This window comes from Tiliqua scincoides, chromosome 9 (assembly GCF_035046505.1).
Source record: "Tiliqua scincoides isolate rTilSci1 chromosome 9, rTilSci1.hap2, whole genome shotgun sequence".
Taxonomy (NCBI): Eukaryota; Metazoa; Chordata; class Lepidosauria; order Squamata; family Scincidae; genus Tiliqua; species Tiliqua scincoides.
Window position 1 is genome coordinate 3,703,531 of NC_089829.1, and position 17,430 is coordinate 3,720,960.

A 17,430-nucleotide genomic window follows, 5' to 3' on the forward strand; every position below is an offset into this window, starting at 1 on the left:
TGGCCTTCCCCTTTTGCAGCACGAGGATAGTGCTGTTGTCTCACTTCGACAGGGTGGCTCTGAACGTTCCAAGAAGATAATTTATGTGAAGTGCTGAGAACCCTTGAAAGAGCTCCGTGATTTATAAAAGCCATCTTTATTACCACAAACTTTGCTGGAGAGTTCAAAGGGTGGTTTGTGATGTGAAAATTCCCAGGAACGGTCAGCCTGTGGTTCAGTACTTCTTTGCTCAGTGCATAGGCAGTTTGCAAAAAATATATTTGCCAAAATATATTGTACTTATTAAAAACAGATAAAAACTAGTCATATCAGCATCCTGGTTTAGACAAATCAACGAACCATGGATTGTAAATCACAGGTCAGAGGACCGCTGAGCCCTGCACTCTCTTCTTGTTCTTTTTTCTTCCTCTGTTCATGTGCACAGTTATGATAGAGCAGGGGTGCCCAAACCCCGGCCCGGGGGCCACTTGCGGCCCTCGAGGCCTCTCAATGCGGCCCTCAGGGAGTCCCCAGTCTCCAATGAGCCTCTGGCCCTCCGGAGATTTGTTGAAGCCCGCACTGGCCCAACGCAACTTCTTTCAGTGTGAGGGCAACTGTTTGACCTCTCGTGTGAGCTGTGGGATGAGAGCTCCCTCCACTGCTTGCTCTTTCACATCTGTGACGCAGCAGCAGCAGCAAAGGAAAGGCCAGCCTTGCTTTGTGCAAGGCCTTTTCTAGGCCTTGAGCTATTGCAAGACCTTCATTCAGTCATATAAGTTCATCTTTAATATATTCATTTATGCAAACTTATGTAAATTTATTCAAATTTTAAATGTAAATTAATTCTTTTATTCCCCGGCCCCTGACACAGTGTCAGAGAGCTGATGTGGCCCTCCTGCCAAAAACTTTGGACACCCCTGTGATAGAGGAATCATCCTTGGTTACCCTGCTGTTCCTTGCTGACAAGCTCCCTCTGTCAGCTCCCTCTGTCAGCAACTGTGGTTAAAAAGCAGGACTTGAAACCAGGGCTTGGTCATGGTTCCTATCCTGACTTGTAATCCACAGTTAAACCACATTTCCTGGGTTCAGAAAACATGCAGAAGTGTGGTTTTACACAGCAGGATTCCTTTGCATGTGAGGTGAGGAGGAAAGGTGAGAAGGAAGTGTGTGCACTTGCCACTCATCTGTTGCTAGTGTTTCTGTTATTAAAACTCGGTGGTTTGGTGGACTTTCCGAACCAGGCAATGGGCTCTTTCGCAGAACAACTAGAGTGTACCCCCCATTGTTCTGACATGGTAGAACATCTGATGGTGAGATGCTGAAGGCAAACCTGGCTCATTTCATCAGAACTTGCTTGTGAATTTCTTGGAGGAATCTGGAGGAAGGCATCACAGACAACCAGACTCTCAGGGCTGGTGCCTACCCTATATAGAGCTCCTCATTGACTGCTGGGAGATCTTTATGTACAGGTGCTTCTGGTCCCCACTCCACCCCTTCTTGCCCTTGCCCCTGTGTAAGTCATGCTCCTTTCGTGGGCCCCACTCCAGAGAGAGCCTCCTCTCCATACCAGGTTGCCTTGCCAGGTCTGCCAGAAGGTTGCTGCAGCTGCAGCTGTGTTGCTGTTATTGGCTGGTTGTCTGGAGGGGGAGGGGACATCAGTGACCCAGGCACCTCTTAGTGAACCTGGAGGTGACTGCTGCATTGGGCACTGATAGGGTCAGCTGGCTGAGCTCACCCAGCTGGACCAGCAGCATCTGCGTTCTTGCTTCAAGGAGGTTTCTCTGGCTGGACTGCCTGGTGACAGACTCAGTTGGGCCGCAGAAGAGACCTTCACCGGATGGCCCACGGGGGCCAGAAGTGAAGATCACCCCAAACACTATTATTCTTATTACTTTAATATTCCCCCTTTATTAGTGAACGAAAAAACAATGATACAATAACAGTGCAAAAACAACAAACATAAAAATAATTTAATATGTATTTTATTTTACTTTATTATAATTTAATAAATTATTTATATAGCACCATCAATGTACCTGATACTTTTATTTGTTTGTTTTAAGAATTACATGGAATTGATCAATAGAAAATTATTACTGAAGTGAAGGAGTGGTGGTGGTGGTTTGCCTCCCTGGCTTCCCCCCCCTCCCCACAGGGCAGATTGTATTTCTGTAGCGATTGTAGGAGGGGAAGGCAGCCAGCTTAAAAGGTGTCACCAGGTAGAGGTGGCCATGACAATTTTAGGCTTTGCTGGCTGTCTTCCTTCTTACTTTACACAGAGCGAGAGTCCCTGCCCCAAGGGGCTTGCCATCTAGATATTGACACAAGGGAAAGAGTGTGTGTATTTCAGTATTGCATTTGTGTATGTATTTCAGTATTCTGCTTAAACTTAGTTATAGTAGGCAGTGGAAAATGTGAGTTTTAAGAAGGGATTTGAAGGGGCTAATACAGGAAACATCGTGGCAAAGACTTCCAGGTGGCAGTTTCTGACACTTAAAACTTTCTGTGTATCAAAACAGGTGTGCCAATTGGTCATTTCCCTGCCCTGCACAAGATTATCAAATCTAATAGTGTAAAAATGAGAGAGAATAATGCACACGTAGCCTCCCAAAACAATGAATGAGGCAACAGCAAGAAGATTCTTTAGAGCGTGAATACCGTTGTCCTCATTTGACGTCTGTTTAAGCTCTGGTTGTGTGAGCTACAAGTTGTCTTGCCGATCTCCCTTCTGAATATTACCAAGGTGATTTCATGCCAACCTAACAAATGACTGAACAACAGCACAGTCTCGGCTCAACCAACAAGATCGGTCTAGAACCTTTCCCCCCCTTTATTTCTCTAAATCTGCTTTGGGCTGGTCTATTTTTCTCCTATAGTAGTCTTTATTGGGTGAGGCAGTTCCTCCCAGGACAGTGCAGGGGGTACAGTAAATCCTACTCTTTCACCAAGACTCTTCCTGCTTCTTATTTGTCAGAAAGAGGTGAGAATGTAAACTTGCTCTTTTAGTTCCGTTTTGCAATTTTTTTAACCTTCATCTAATCAAGACAAACAGACAAAAAAGTCAAGGAGGGAATAAGCTGGTGTGTTGTATCAACTGAGACTGGACTGTGGATCAGGAGTTCCCTGGTTCATGCCTCACCTCTGTCATGATCTCACTTCTGTCATGAAGTCACTGAATGGCCTTAGGCAAGGCTTAAGTCTTCCCTCTTGGCCTCAGTCTTCCTCCTCTGTCATATGGGGATAATATATTTACCTTGACAGGGTTGTTATAAGGACAACATCACGGTAAAACAAAGGAAGCACTTTGAACACTCAAAAGCCCCATACCAATGTTTGTTTATTATTATTGATTTATTTCCAGACTGATTAATTTGGAATAGAAGAGTGTGATTTTTGTGTCCGAGCATTCCTTGAAGCAGAAGCCCATTTGGCTCCCTGCCTTTCAAGTCAATCTGTCACGTAGGTTGTGGCTCTCAGCTCCTGGCCGAACAGTCCCGTCAGTTGGTATGACATTTCCAGAGAACACTAAAGACACAATCCCAAAGGAAACCGACTTCCCCAAACTTCCATGGTAGGTTAATGTTTGGAGCTTGGCGCCAGTCCGTTCCAGCCAGGAAATCCAGCATTTAACTGCTGCCTTGCTGTCCGCAGGAACCTAGGGAGGTTGAAATGTTGGCAGTGAAGGGCTGGAATGGCTCCCTATGGGGGTGGGGGGTGGGACTGAGAAATCCCAGGTGGGCATTTTGATTTGTTTGCAGTAGTACATGTGCCCCCATGCTCTGCACTGCACACTTTTGTTTTCTCTGGTGAACGTATATGGGCTGTGGCAGGTGCAGCCTTAGGAAGGGGCATCTCTTCTTCCAATCCTGTACAGATACACTCATCTTGTTCTTCCACTGTGAAATGTGTTAGCCAGCACAGCTGGAACTTTGCTGATGTTGTTTCAAAGCAGACCCTTTTGCTGGTTGGTCTGTTGTTCCTTGCATTTTGGGACTACAAATTGTCCCACACCGAGTATCTCTGAGTTCCACATGGCTGGAAAGAAGAAAATGTGTTGGTATCTTTTTTTATTCTTTACCATTTCTCTCTCTCTCTCTCTCTCTCTCTCTTTCTGTGTGTGTGTGTGTGTGTGTGTGTGTGTGAAGGATACGTGCGTTAAGGCAGAAAATATTTACAGGTCTTATAGCTGAAGCGCAAACAGGAAAAGCCCTTTTCTTAAAAAAAAAAAAATTAGTGAGTGTTGTGGGTATTCAAAACAGGGATTGCCATGGAAACGCCACAATATTTGCTGAAATTGACACAAAGGAGGTTGCCAGTTGCAGGGTTCGGGCTTCCACTGGGCTGCGTTTTCTTTGGCCCGGGCATCTCCCGCAAATTAATCTTGACAGCTCTGCTTCAGTTTTTTGGAAAGGCAGAAACATGTTTGCAGCGGTGAGATCAGGAAACGAGGCTGTTCCCTGCGACATTGTCGTCTGCTTCTTAGACTCAAGACTTTCTCTGAAGTGTGATTTCTGCGTCCCCTGCAAGCAAGCAGGAGGGTCCCAGCTTTAAGAAGCTGCGGCTCTGGCCTGGAGCTACCAAGGGGGGTGAAAGTCTATTTCTGTCTGTTACTGATGATGATGATGCAACACCTCCATTCTCAGCAACTATTCTTCTGGAGACCCGTTCTGAGGAAGCAGCAGCAGGAGGGGCCATGCTGTCCAAGTCCAGTTTGTAGCTTCTTGGAAGCAGCTGGCTGGGCCATTGCGGGAAGCAGGGACAAAGATAGACCCTTCTTCCACTGTCGCTCACCTGCAAGTGGTATTCAGAGGAACCACCACCTCTGGACCTGAGTGTAACATGTAGCCATTGACAGGCCTGGCCCCTGTGAATTTGTTCACCTGGAGTTGTACTAGTTGATCTCTCAGGTCTCTTCCAACACTTAACATTCTGTGATTACATATTTTCACTTAGTTTTTTTTAAAAGGGATGTATAAATATTTTTAATACTCTCACCCACTCCCGCCTACATCCGCAGTTGATGCTCTTTTACATACTGACAGAATTGTAGAATATCTCAGCAGAAAAGGGATTCAAGTTGCTGAAATCAAGGCTGTTCATGCTTGCAGGTGAGTAGTGGCCCCAAGTGACCCCTGTATAGCCACAACATAATAAATATTTCTCCCATTTCTGAGAAATCCTCCCCCCAACTCCAACAAGAGCTTTCAGATCACCACTTAGGGCCCAATCCTATCCAACTTTCCAGCACCATCACAGCCACAGGGCAGCCCTGAGGTAAGGAAACAAATGTTTCCTTATCTTGAGAAGGCCTCCATGATTGCTTCCACTGCACCAACCCAGTTTGTAGCTTCTTGGAAGCAGCTGGCTGGGCCATTGCGGGAAGCAGGGACAAAGATAGACCCTTCTTCCACTGTCGCTCACCTGCAAGTGGTATTCAGAGGAACCACCACCTCTGGACCTGAGTGTAACATGTAGCCATTGACAGGCCTGGCCCCTGTGAATTTGTTCACCTGGAGTTGTACTAGTTGATCTAGTTGATCCCAGCTTTCCAGTGCTGTTACTGGCCATTCTGGGGACACAAGGCTGTTGCTCAGTGGAACAATTTTGATTTCAGCATCAAAGTCCCTTTCAGCACTGTCATTCTGTGATTCTATCAGTATATAAAATAGAATCACGGAATTCTATTGATCAGCATATATCCCCTGGGGGCTGGGGCTAAGAATAGGCCCTCAGTTTGGCTGTACTTGTCGTAAGAGGCGACTAAACAGCCACCGGGTAGATGGGACTCGTCAGCCTAGGAAGGCAGCTCATCTAAGAGAAGGAAACTCTGACCTCAAACCTCCACTGCCTTGTGGCTACATCCAGTTGTGGAAAAGGCTTCAGGAGTCAACCTCGAGGCAAAATTAGGAGCCGGAGTCCCTTAGGCAGTTCATGGCTGAACACAGTCACGTTCTGGCAACTCCTGCGACGCCGCTGGAACCAACCGTATTGGCTTCTGCCTTTCCATTGGACCATTCCAGCGACGTGGAGGGGGGGATTTGCTGCATGGGTAACAGCCTATCCTCCATAGTATCCATAGGTATCCATAGGTATCCTCCATAGGTATCCTCCATACCTGCATGGGTAACAGCCTATCCTCCAGTGGCTTCGCGCACTGGAGAGGACACTCCAACTTCGCCATACGGCGTCGGCACAACACGGGAAGCAGCAGTTTACCGGTTATAAGTCTTTGCTCGATTGGCGTAGAGCATGACGCCAGGGGCTGCTTCCGACGGTGGGAGAGATCATTGCATCTCAATGGGCAGCTAAGGGATTGTCACTCCCGGATTGGCCTTTTCAGCCACACTAGACGCTGTGCCAGAACCACCTTTCAGAGCGCGATACCATAGTCTTTCGAGACTGAAGGTTGCCAATAATTGATCAGCATATAAAATAGCACCAATGTGTTTGGGGTGGGTGGTAGGAGATACTGTCTTAGTGAATTCACAGATGGCTTCTTGCTTAGGGGTACCGATTCCTTTGCATGCCCTTGAATGTGGTCTAGTTTCTGGTACCTTGCAGGGAAAGACCCTTCGCTCAACACTTTGGCTCTGCTGCCAGTCAGTGTGGGCGATCCTAGGCCAGAGAGACTTGTGGATCCGATAAGGCAGTTTCATGTGATGCAGGTATGTTGCCGGGGATGGATGGACAGGAAGGGGAACACCAGCTGGTGTAGCGGAGTGGCAAAGAGACTGTGCTCCAATTGCGGACTTTCCTAGGTGGAATCTCAACTCTGCCTCACGGCTCATGCTCGCCATCTCCCTTCAGCATCAGTCTTCCCAGCTGCAAGAGTGGGATAAGATGACTGGTCTTGTAATACTTGGAAGGATTTGCATCAAGATAATTCTCGCAAAGCACCATACAAATGTGAAATGTTCTTGCAGCACAATCCTATGTATGTTTACTGGGAGGTAGTCCCAATCTGGTCATTGAGGCTTCCTCCCAGGAAGGTGTGTGTATACAGATGTCAGCCTTGGTGTACTTGCCCCATGTGAGCCCCTCCAGCCCAGCACATCAGACCTTTCTACAAGGCCCTGCTTCTGAGTCTGTCCTCTGAAGACACTGGTGATCCTCCCTGAGGAGGAGATCCTTCTCTGTATTGGACCCAGCACTGTGGAACTCTCCTCCAAAAGCATCTTCCCCCAAGAGCTTCTTCCCTGCTGACTGTCTCACATTATGAACTCATTTCCCCCCATGACCTACTATGGAGCTGCTTCTTCATTTCTCTTTTGCCTTTACCAGGTGGTTTGTTTCACTTGTGTGGTTTTTGTGATAGTTTCCTGTATTTTTTCTCCTTAAGGATGTAACCCATCTTTGACATGAATACAGAAAAACAGCACATAAATTTAAAGAAATACAATTTCAGGGATTAATATTTGTTTTTCTCTTCCTAAGGGCAAAGGGACACCACTGAGAATAGGGAACCTAACAGGCTTCAGCTGTGTCCTGAAACACCCTGGGAGGGGTCACTGATCTTGACGCCCCTCCTCAACGTGTCATTTGGAATGGACTTGAAGCCCAGGGACTTCTGGCTACAAGGTACCCACAGTCCTGAGTGCTCAAAATGCTTTCTATTTTTTTTCCACCTTTCACTCTATTTGATTTTGGTTGCCTTTCTTGAAGGGGATGTTTGCGTTGCTTTCAGTGGCGTACTAAGTGCTAGTGTGGCATGGTGGCTAAGAGACTGAGGGCCAAATCCTATCCTGTTTTCCAGCACTGGTGCAGACGTGCCAAGGAGGATTGAGCTGCATCCTGTGGTAGGGGAGCAGTCACAGAGACCCCCTTCAGGTAAGGGAACATTTGTTCCCTTTCCTCAGGGCTCCATTGCGGCTGCACTGGCACTGGAAAGTTGGATAGGATTGGCCCTGAACTGTAAATTGGGACTTGCCCAGTCTGAGGCAGGTCTCTCTCTTCTCTCTCTCTCTCTCAACCTCAGTCTTTTCCATCTGCATTATGGGCACAATAATGCTTGCCTCCATTTCGGATTCCTATCAAGTGTTTTGCACTCTGCAAATGTATTATACCAGGGGTGCTCACACTTTTTTGGCCCGAGAGCTACTTTGAAACCCAGCAAGGCCCGGAGATCTACCAGAGTTTTTTTTACAGTGTTCGCGCCATCATAACATATAACATTTATGTGTACAATGTATGTTGGTGTACCTTGAGCCCCACTGAGTATAACAGGACTTACTCCTGAGTAGACATGCCTAGGATTAGGCTGTGAGGCTGCAATCCTAGCCACACTTACCTGGGAGTAAGCCCCATTGAGTACAATGGGCCTTACTCCCAGCATTTCCTCCCAGAGGCACCTGAAGGGGGGGGTCGGCACTCTGCGATCTACTCATTTTGCCTCGCGATCTACCGGTAGATCGCGATCCACCTATTGAGCACCCCTGTACTATACAAATTCTAAGTATTTAATAAAAATATGTCAGTATAAAACATTATAAAACTAATATAATAATTACAAAAGTCTGTGGCCACAACTACAATGACCAGAGATCACAAAAAACAGAGTGCTGTTGAGAAGTGCAGCCATGTGGCTTGCTCCCCCAGCTGGGGCATTTGACTTGCAGCCTCCCATGTTTCCCTGCCCCCCAAGGCCACATCGTTGGCTTGTATGGGGAACATCTAACGTTCTTCTAGGACATGGGGAAGTTATTTTTTAAATGATGGAGAAAGAGCAGGGAGCTGGCTGCTCAGGTGCTATTTTGGTTTGGCCTCCGTTTAAACTGGTTCAGCTGTCATGGCTCTGGTCACTGCAGTTTCATGAAGGTTCAGAGATGTCTCTATTAGACATCTAATAGCTCAGAATTTCTCAAAGTGTGATTTGGGACCCACTAGGTGGGTCACGAGCCAATTTCAGGCGGGTCCCCATTCATTTCAATGTGTATTTTATTTTTAATATATTAGACTTGATGCTACCATGGTATATGGTATATTTGGAGAAATGTGACAGATCCATACTTCTAAGAGGCTACTATGTATATGTTTTTAACAATGATTGTCAATGGGGTTTACTCCTGGGTAAGTGTGGATAGGATTGCAGCCTTTGAGAAATTTTTTTAAAACAGTTCAGCAACTGCTTGGGAGGGTTTTTCTTTATTTGAAATAATTTTTAAACTTATTGTAAACTTTAAATTTACTTAATTAATGAATTTAATTTGATTTGGTTGTATGGGAGGTGTTAAAAATTTCCTGCTTGATAATGTCACTTTCGACCATGGCATCACTTCCAGGTTAAAGGCATCACTTCTGGTAGATCTCGACAGATTGTCACCCTAAAAAGTGGGTCCTGGTGCTCAAACATTTGAGAACCACTGCCCTAGCCCCCTTACAGAACTACAGTACCCAGAGTGCTTTGGGAAGGAGCATTGACAATAAACTGTTTCATGATGCATATGTATTTCTAAATTCTGTGACTAAGGGTTTGTTGTGCAAGGCTTACTGTGGTATAGTAAACCCTTTTATTGTGACTTGCTTGTGCTTGATATTTGGACATCCCTCCCCTCACCCAACATACATGTACCACACATCAAACTTGCATGTGGATCTTGAATATCTAAGCATTAACCATCATTTGCCTTATCCCTCACTTGTCCCTCCATAAGCAGCTGGGCTCACACTTCTAGCAAGAGTGAATGTTGAGTTGTTGCTTCTGCCTATAATCCAAATGTGAGGGAACCCTCTGGGGATTGATTTGAACCTGGAGGTTCTGCTCACCATTGCAAGAGGTCACTTGGCCAGTGAAAAGGATGTACTACTTCAGGCAGCGTAACTTGCTTGTGGAATTGTCTAGCCAAGATGTGGTGATGACCTTAAATACAGGGTTAGACAAGTTCAGGAGGAAGAGGCCACAGTTCAATGGTGGGAACCTATGTCTGCAGAAGGTGCCAAGTAAGGCTGGGAAAAAGAAATTCTGAAATCCATTAGAGCTGCTGCCTGTCAGTGTTGACAGTATTGACCTTGGTGAACCAAGTACAGCAGGTCCAGATTTTCAAGAACTGCTCTGCTACATAGTTCAGGGTAAACTGAGGGAAAACAGGAGGGTCTGGATAGTTTTGATGCCTTGGGAACGCATGTGTATAAATGCAGCTTGCACAGCTTTGTCGCTTTGTTACCTGGCATTTGTGCTAGATGGTGCTAGTCTGGCAAGGGTTTCTTTCAGCCATGTCACATCTCCAGTCTTGAGCCAGAAGCTTTTGGTGGTTTCTCTGAAGGGATTGTGAGACTCCCTGGTGTTGGGGCGTTGGTGCTGGACACCTGGCTGTTGAGGCACCAACTCTTCAATTATGAGATAAGTATATGCTCAAAACATGTTTGGTGAGTTGTAGCAGAATATGGGAGTGAATTTGGAGTGAATACAACTCAAAAACATGCCAGAAATGCAGCAATATCAAACATCTTGATTGATGTTCTAGACTAGAGCTTAAGGAGAAGATATGTGGTACAGTCCCTTCCTAGGATTACACAGGGAGGAGGAGTGCTTGGAGCACTGATATCAGAGAGCAGCAGATGGGCTCCTCGCTCAGCTCCCTTGGTTGGAGGGGTCTGTTTTTGTTCTTGTTTTTCAGATGGGAAGTGTCCAAAAATGGTACGTCCTGCCTTCGGTCTGAGGCAGGCAGTCCACTCTAGGATATTGCCACCTCGTTCAGCTGGATATGTAGACTAGCCTGTGGCCTTAAAATTGCTCTGAGGCAAGCCACCATTCCCTCAGCAATAGCCTCACACTTCCCCACCGCTGTCTGCAAGATGGGGATAGCATCCCTATTCTACCTTGCTGTGGTGTTGCGTGGATCACTGTTAATCCTTGAAATGGGCTACATAAAAGCATTGCGTGGTTGTTGGGGGCTGCCTGGCCTTGCCCATCTCAACATCATGGCTCTTTGGTATGCAGCCTGCCTCATGAGCTATTCTGAGCCATGTTCCTGAGGCTGAGCCCTCAAAGAGTTGCTTGGGCTAAGAGCTTTTATTTTTTGGCGTGGCTCTGCAAGGGGAGGATGAGGTGGAAGACGCGGAAGGCTCCTCTAGGCCGCCAGCCTGGTTGTCGCATCCATCTGCTCAGGTCCTGCCATTCGGCCAATCCATATTGTCAACATATTGCCTGCCATATGGATCAACTCAGCTCTCCAGGAACGCTTGGGAGATCTGACCTCTAGTGTGACAAGATTGAAGCATGAAGGACAGGGCTGACAACAGCCCTTGGGTCTTGGAGTGTGAAACTGCGTTCCAGCCACTTCTTTGCTCTTCGCGGCATGCACTTGTGTTTTTTCTCTCTCTCTCTCTTTCAATTTCCCCTCCCCCATTTTTCCACATCCTTGGTCTGTATTGGATCAGTGACCTTCACTCATAACCAGACCGGACAGTTCTAAACTGCCTCCCCCAGGCCTTCAATCAGATGCTTGGTTGATGGCTACAGAGAGCAGAGCGGAGGGAAGGAAGGAAGGAGTGTCAAGGAAAGAGAGAGAAGTTTACATATATGTAGTAAGACCCTGCAGTGTCCAGTCTCTGGGTCCCGTTAATGGCCTGATCTTGAGAAAGCTGGAGCTCTTGCAGGGAGACTCTTTGAGGATTCTCCAGTCCCAGTAGACTCCTCTATAACAAGGTCCTGCAGCTGCATTCAGCCTATGTCCTGCAGTTACTGCAGTTACTCCATGTTCTTCCCCCTGTTCTCTCTCCCTCCTCTTTCTTCTGTCTCCCTTATGTCATTTTTGAGATTGTAAGCAGGGACCTCTCTTATGTCATTTTCGAGATTGTAAGCAGGGACCCCAATTTTCGAGATTGGGGCAGGGACCTCTCAGTCTTGGTAAAGCACCATGTACATGGGTTTTGCATTTATTTAAGATACTTTTAAAGCCACTTTTCTATTCTGAAAAAAAATAAATGGCATATAGTAAGAACAAGAGAAGAAATAGAAGGCCATTCAAATAATGAAAGTAACTAATGAGACTATGGGCGCAATCCTATCCTGCGCCGGAACAGGCAAACTAAGAGGCTTGCGCTGTATCCAGTGCAGGATAGGGTCCCAAAGTGGCTCAGCCAGAGGTAAGGGAAACTTTTCCCCTTACCTCCGTGTAAGCACCCTGGCCCCTATGGGTCTCCTCGGACTTGTGCCATCTCTGGAGGTGATACAAGTCTGAGGAGAGCAGAGCGGTTTTAAGCCGTTCTTGAACTCCCAGGGAACGAGGATTGGGATCTGGCATAACTGCCAGGTTCCAGCCCTGCCTACCGCTTCCTTCCTTCCTACCGCCCCACGTGCTTCCGCGGGTGCCTGCCCCCACGGCCACCCACTGCCCGCCCTTCTCCCACTCCGGAACACCTCCTCCCTGCCTTCTCCCCATCTACCCCAGATCCTTGTGTTGGCCCAGCTGGGCCAATGCAAGGCTCACCGTGCAAGCTGCCACAGAGGCTGGATTCAGCCTCCATGTGCCAGTGCAACTCTATGCGCTTGGCGCGGCTTGCTCGTGAGGAGGCGCAAGCATGCTTTACAGCACATTTGCAACCCTCCTGGGCTGGCACAAGTCCTCTGGATTGCACCCTGTGGTAGATGGAAATGGCACTAAGAGGAACTAAAAGCAATAGTTTCTAATGAAGTAAAAAGTCTTTGCCTCGAAACTGAAGGACGGGAGCATTGGCACCAGGCAGGCCTTCCAGGGGAGGTAATACCAGAAGTAGGGCACTTTGACTGATAGATAGGTAAAATCATATTGGTTCACGGGGGACCAAGGATTAGTGTGCAGGGCCCATCAAAGTCCCTTTTAGTCCCCCCAAAATTCAGATTCTACCTCTGAGAACTAGAAGCTTTATTTTTAGAAGAGCAAGCAAAAGTGTGTGGTATTTCTGCAGCTGCCCTAGATTTGGTGTCATGCTTGCCAGGTCTGTACAGCTCGTGTTCCAGGAACCTTATCTAGAAATTCCTGTCCTTCCCACAGACATTAATACCTGCTATTTGTCTGTTTATTGAGTAGTTGCCTATGTTATTGCAAAATGAAAAGGCAAGGATGAGCCTTCCGTGGCAGTGATGTAAGAGGCCTAGTTTCATCCTCATCACGAGTTCAGTCTGTGAAAGCAGAACAGCTTTCAGCAAAGTAAAACTGGCAGTTGCTGCCCTTTTGAGGGTAAGATCATTGACAGGAAGCACAGACTGGACAGTTCCAGGGTAAAGATCTAGATCCTTATATAGGGCAGCCTACCGGCCCACTGTCACTTGCTGTTCCCCACTTATAAAATAGGTGCAACTCATTAGATGTCTTTGTGCAATTCTGCTGGCCAGTTTTGAAGTTTTGTGTGTTGTGTGGCTTGATATACCACATCTTGGAGACAGAGTTGTCCTTGTACTTGCACAGACAGGTCATCCCAGGATATGGCTAATCTGACTGTCACAGTGGCTCCACCCTCTGAGCCATTATCTTGCATCTGGCTCCAGTCCCACAGTGGCAGCAGTTGAGGGACGCCAGAGTTCTAGTGTAAGACATGGTAGATCCCACAAACCTGAAGTCTCTGACCCTGAAAACCCAACTTTTCCATGAAGGCTTTGGCACCGCAGCTTAATCCCCATTCCCTACTGTGACTCCATGTGAGCATGTCACTGAAACAATTGTCTACCCCGATCCCCATCCACTCCCTCCATTGCCCCCTTATGTGCCAACATCTAGACTGTAAGCTCCTCAGAGCAAGGATTTGTGCTCTTGTATTGAAATACTCACCTCTGTGCCTCACCCCATCTCCATCCCATTTCCTTTCCCTTCCCTTCCCCCCCTCTGGGACCCTGTGTTTTTATCTTATGGTGAAGTGCTACCACGTACTAATAATAAATAATTAAAAGCAGCAGTAATACCCAAAGCACATGCAAATAGCCTGGTGCCTTAATGCAAAGTCAGTCTCTGCTTCCTTTTCAAGAGTTTTTCAAATCCTGAGTCAGCCCAAAAAGCCCAAGACTTGTTCTGTCCTAAAGAAGACAGAAGCAGAGGCAAGCAGTTTGTTCTGTCCAGACTCAGAAAAAGTAAATGTGTTCAAAAAAGTGAGCCAAAAGAAAAAACAGTGCTGAGTGTTTTGCCACATCTGGCTGAAAAACTCAGCCTGTCTTGCATTTGGGGCCTTCGATAGCAAAATGTGCAGGTTGCTTTTTTTCAGGATGCTGGTGCCCTGTTGAGAAATGCAGTTCTGAAAAATATGTTGAAGAACATGGGAAAGTTTAAAAAAAATAAGCACACATATCAAAAAAGAGCAGCCAGGCCTTCCATCCCCAGAGTGTCCACCCAGGTGGCTTACAACAATCACAATCAAGAAAACATTTGTAAAATGCCTGTGCATCCCATAAAATAGCAATAAAATTGGAATGGCAAGAGAAGGGTGTTATTGTCAAGAAGTCAGTCTAAACAGGTAGGTCTTAGCAAGGCTTTAAAAGTGTCAGGCTTTAAAACACCCTCCCTAAGTAGGCCTGCTGTTTAAGCCTACCTAGGGAGGGTGTTTCTTGGCCCTGGTGTTGCTACCAGCATGAATTAATTTAGGAGCCTGGGTGTTTGTGAAGGATGGCTCAGTCCCTGAGTCTGTGCCTTAACAGACTACAGTAGTGTATTAGGTATTTTAAAAAAGGAGCTTGCACACCCCAGTCTTTTAAACTTTAGTTATAATATTTTAGCTTTCTGAGTGGTGTTGGTACTTCTCTTAAAAGAGGAGAAGGACACTGAAAAAAGCAATTTGGGGCCCTAATAAAAACTGGGGTATGTCACCCCAGCTACTCTGAAGTTACCCATAGTGGCACTCTTGTGTGTGTCATCAGAATTGAGGATCCAGCTCAGTGAAAGACTTCCTTAGTTAACTTGTTCATGTTTAGAATGTGACATTGGTTAAATGTGACGTAAATACATCCATTGTCTACTCTGGGGCGTGTTTACTGTAAAACAGCGGTTGTGTGGAGGCCTGATCTGGAACAGGACTGTGGGCCAGAAGTGAGCCAGATTGTAACTCTTTGCCTTCATGCTGACTTCCTTCCAAAAAATCCCCCCCACCCAGGCTGCTGTGAGCCACTAAAAGTACCATTTGCAGCTGGGAGTGATTTCATTGGAAGAGAATGGGTTGATTGCCCCCCACGTCTGCACTGTGATTTCCCCAGCATGAAGCTACTATTTTACAGAAGAAAAAAACCTCAAACTGGACAACACACTTCATGTTGTACCCTTTCCCTAGAGTAGGGTGATGAGAGATGGAGTTTTCCTCTTTTAACCTCCCCCCAGTAGTCCTTCTATAATCATGTGAACTGTAGAGTCTCCCTTGCATGTGCACATTTAAGGCTGCAATTTTCCAGCAGTGGCTTCCGGGGTTCCTTAACGAGAAGCTCAGTAATGGTGGGCAACCTGCCCTCCAATACAGCTTGCTTGTTGCTGCCTGTCTGCTGGAGAACATTGCATGTCTTCTAGGCTACACAGTCTATTCAGGGTACTACCCTATCTGAGCTGAGCATGAACCCTAAAATGCTTCCCACAGCCCAACACAACCCAAGGGCTCTTTGACAAATGTGGGTGGGGGCCTAGCTCAGTTGTAGGGCTCATACTTTGCATGCAGAAGATCTTGGCAGCTCCACTGAAAGGAGTTAGGACCAAAGGCCCTGAGAAGGACCTTGGCAAGCTGCTCTTAAATTGGATTGGGCGGCACTGGGCAGGATCGATCAATGGTTTGACTTGGTATAAGGCACCTTCATGTACTCGGGTATGCAATGATGTGTGCAAAATGTTTGACCCTTGGTGGACCTCTCCCTGCATCTGCTGTCTTGCTCCCAATTGCTCATCCCTTCTCTGTACAGCAGTGGTTCCCAAACTCTCTAGGAGTTCAGGAGCCACAGGGGGAAGGGGTGGATGCAGCAACATGATTCCCAGGATCATACCACTGCCAGGGGTGACAGGGGCTTTGGTTTATTTAGTGGCAGCGGCAGCAGCCTTCAAGGAGTGCAGGAACCCCCGCGGAAGCCTCAGAAAATGCAGCCCCGGGTGTGGGTCACAGTCTTTATTTTTGCATTTTCTGAGGCTTGGGGAGCCCTGCAGAAGCTTCTGCAGGGCTCTTCACACCCCTAGGAGGCTGCTGCTGCTGCCAATAAGTAAACGAAACCCCCTGAGGCCCTGGCAGCAGCAGCATCTGGGTTTGCGTCACTCCATTCCCCCCTTCCCATCCTATGAAGGGCAAAGACGGAGCTCCTCCGGCTGGGGTGTCATGAGACCCCGATTTGAGAACCTCTGCCTTACCAGCTTGCCTGAAAGAAAAGCCATTTTTCTCTTATTTCCATGTCTTTTTCTTCCCTGCCGCCCCCCACAAATACAACTTGCCCTTTCCCTCTCTAGAAATGGGGGAAATTCTTGCCGTCTTGCCCTGGGAAACACCTGGGTTGCCCCTTGCTTTGGGACAGGGGTGCCCATTAAGGTAACCGCTGCTTGCTGGCCCTGTGCTGGAGGGGGGCTGGGGGTATGATGGTGGCAGAATGCCTCTTCAGATTAATCAGCCTGTGCTTTTCCGGAAATGTTAATGGGGAAAAGCAATTAAAGTGCCCCCCCTTTCCCTCCCCTTTTTCTAAGTAATCTATGTTAAGAGCTGGTAATGAAGGTTTAGTGTCATTGTAACTCCGTATTTCAGCTTCACCGGTTTGAGTCAAAAGCAATCTGAAACTGGGAGCGTGTTGGGCTTAGGTTGGCAGTGGGGGGTCGGAGGAGAGCTGGTCCTTGGAAGCAGTCGTAGCTGGGCTTGCTGCAAGCCCGAGGCTGTGGTGCCCCAGGCTTGGGAGCGCCTTCTGTCTCCATGCCCGTGGACATCCGGGGGCGGCATGCATCTTGCAGCCTAGGAAAAGGCTCTTGTACCACTGCCGCATGTGTGAATGCATGTTGTCTATCTCGATTTGCAGGAGCTCTCCAGCATTTCAGGAGGGGGTCTTTCCCAGCAGGGGCTCTCCCACAAGCTCTGGCCCCTCCTCTCCCCTCCCCTCCCCTCCCCTGGGAAAATTGACCAACACTGTGTTTGTCGGGGAAGTAGAATTTCAAGCAGAATAAAATTTTGTCAGGGGAAATAGAAGAAAATGGACTTCGCATGTCAGTGAAACCAGGCAAAGGGGCTGCATCTTGCAGGTCCAGGGGTTAAGTCTTGCCTTTGGCACCAAACAGTGCAGTGGAAATGTAGGAAATAAGAACAGTGCATGTCAGTTTCCCGAAGAAGACTGATTTAGGACAGGCAGATCTGTAGGGAAAGTTGCTTTTTAAAGAAAACATATTTAATTCTTGCATCTTGGGAGACGAGTCTGGTGCTAACCTGTGAAACAAAAAACCGCCACGGTCTCCTTATGCCTGTTTGTTCTCAGTGCCTGCCAAGGCCTGGCGTTCCCCAAGAGTAAGCCGCCGAAGAAGGCGGGTGGCAGCCCTCCACCCCAGCATG

General features: G+C 47.3%; 1 protein-coding gene across 3 annotated transcripts in view; it reads left to right on the plus strand.

The window, feature by feature from the left end:
• Positions 1-17,430, plus strand: part of CASZ1 (castor zinc finger 1) — a 299,498-nt gene that overhangs the window by 54,433 nt on the left and 227,635 nt on the right. For all 3 annotated transcript variants that reach the window (XM_066636960.1, XM_066636963.1, XM_066636962.1), the window contains exon 2: positions 7,414-7,557. The gene's annotated coding sequence lies outside the window, so the exon portion shown is untranslated. The remainder of the gene's footprint in view (positions 1-7,413; positions 7,558-17,430) is intronic.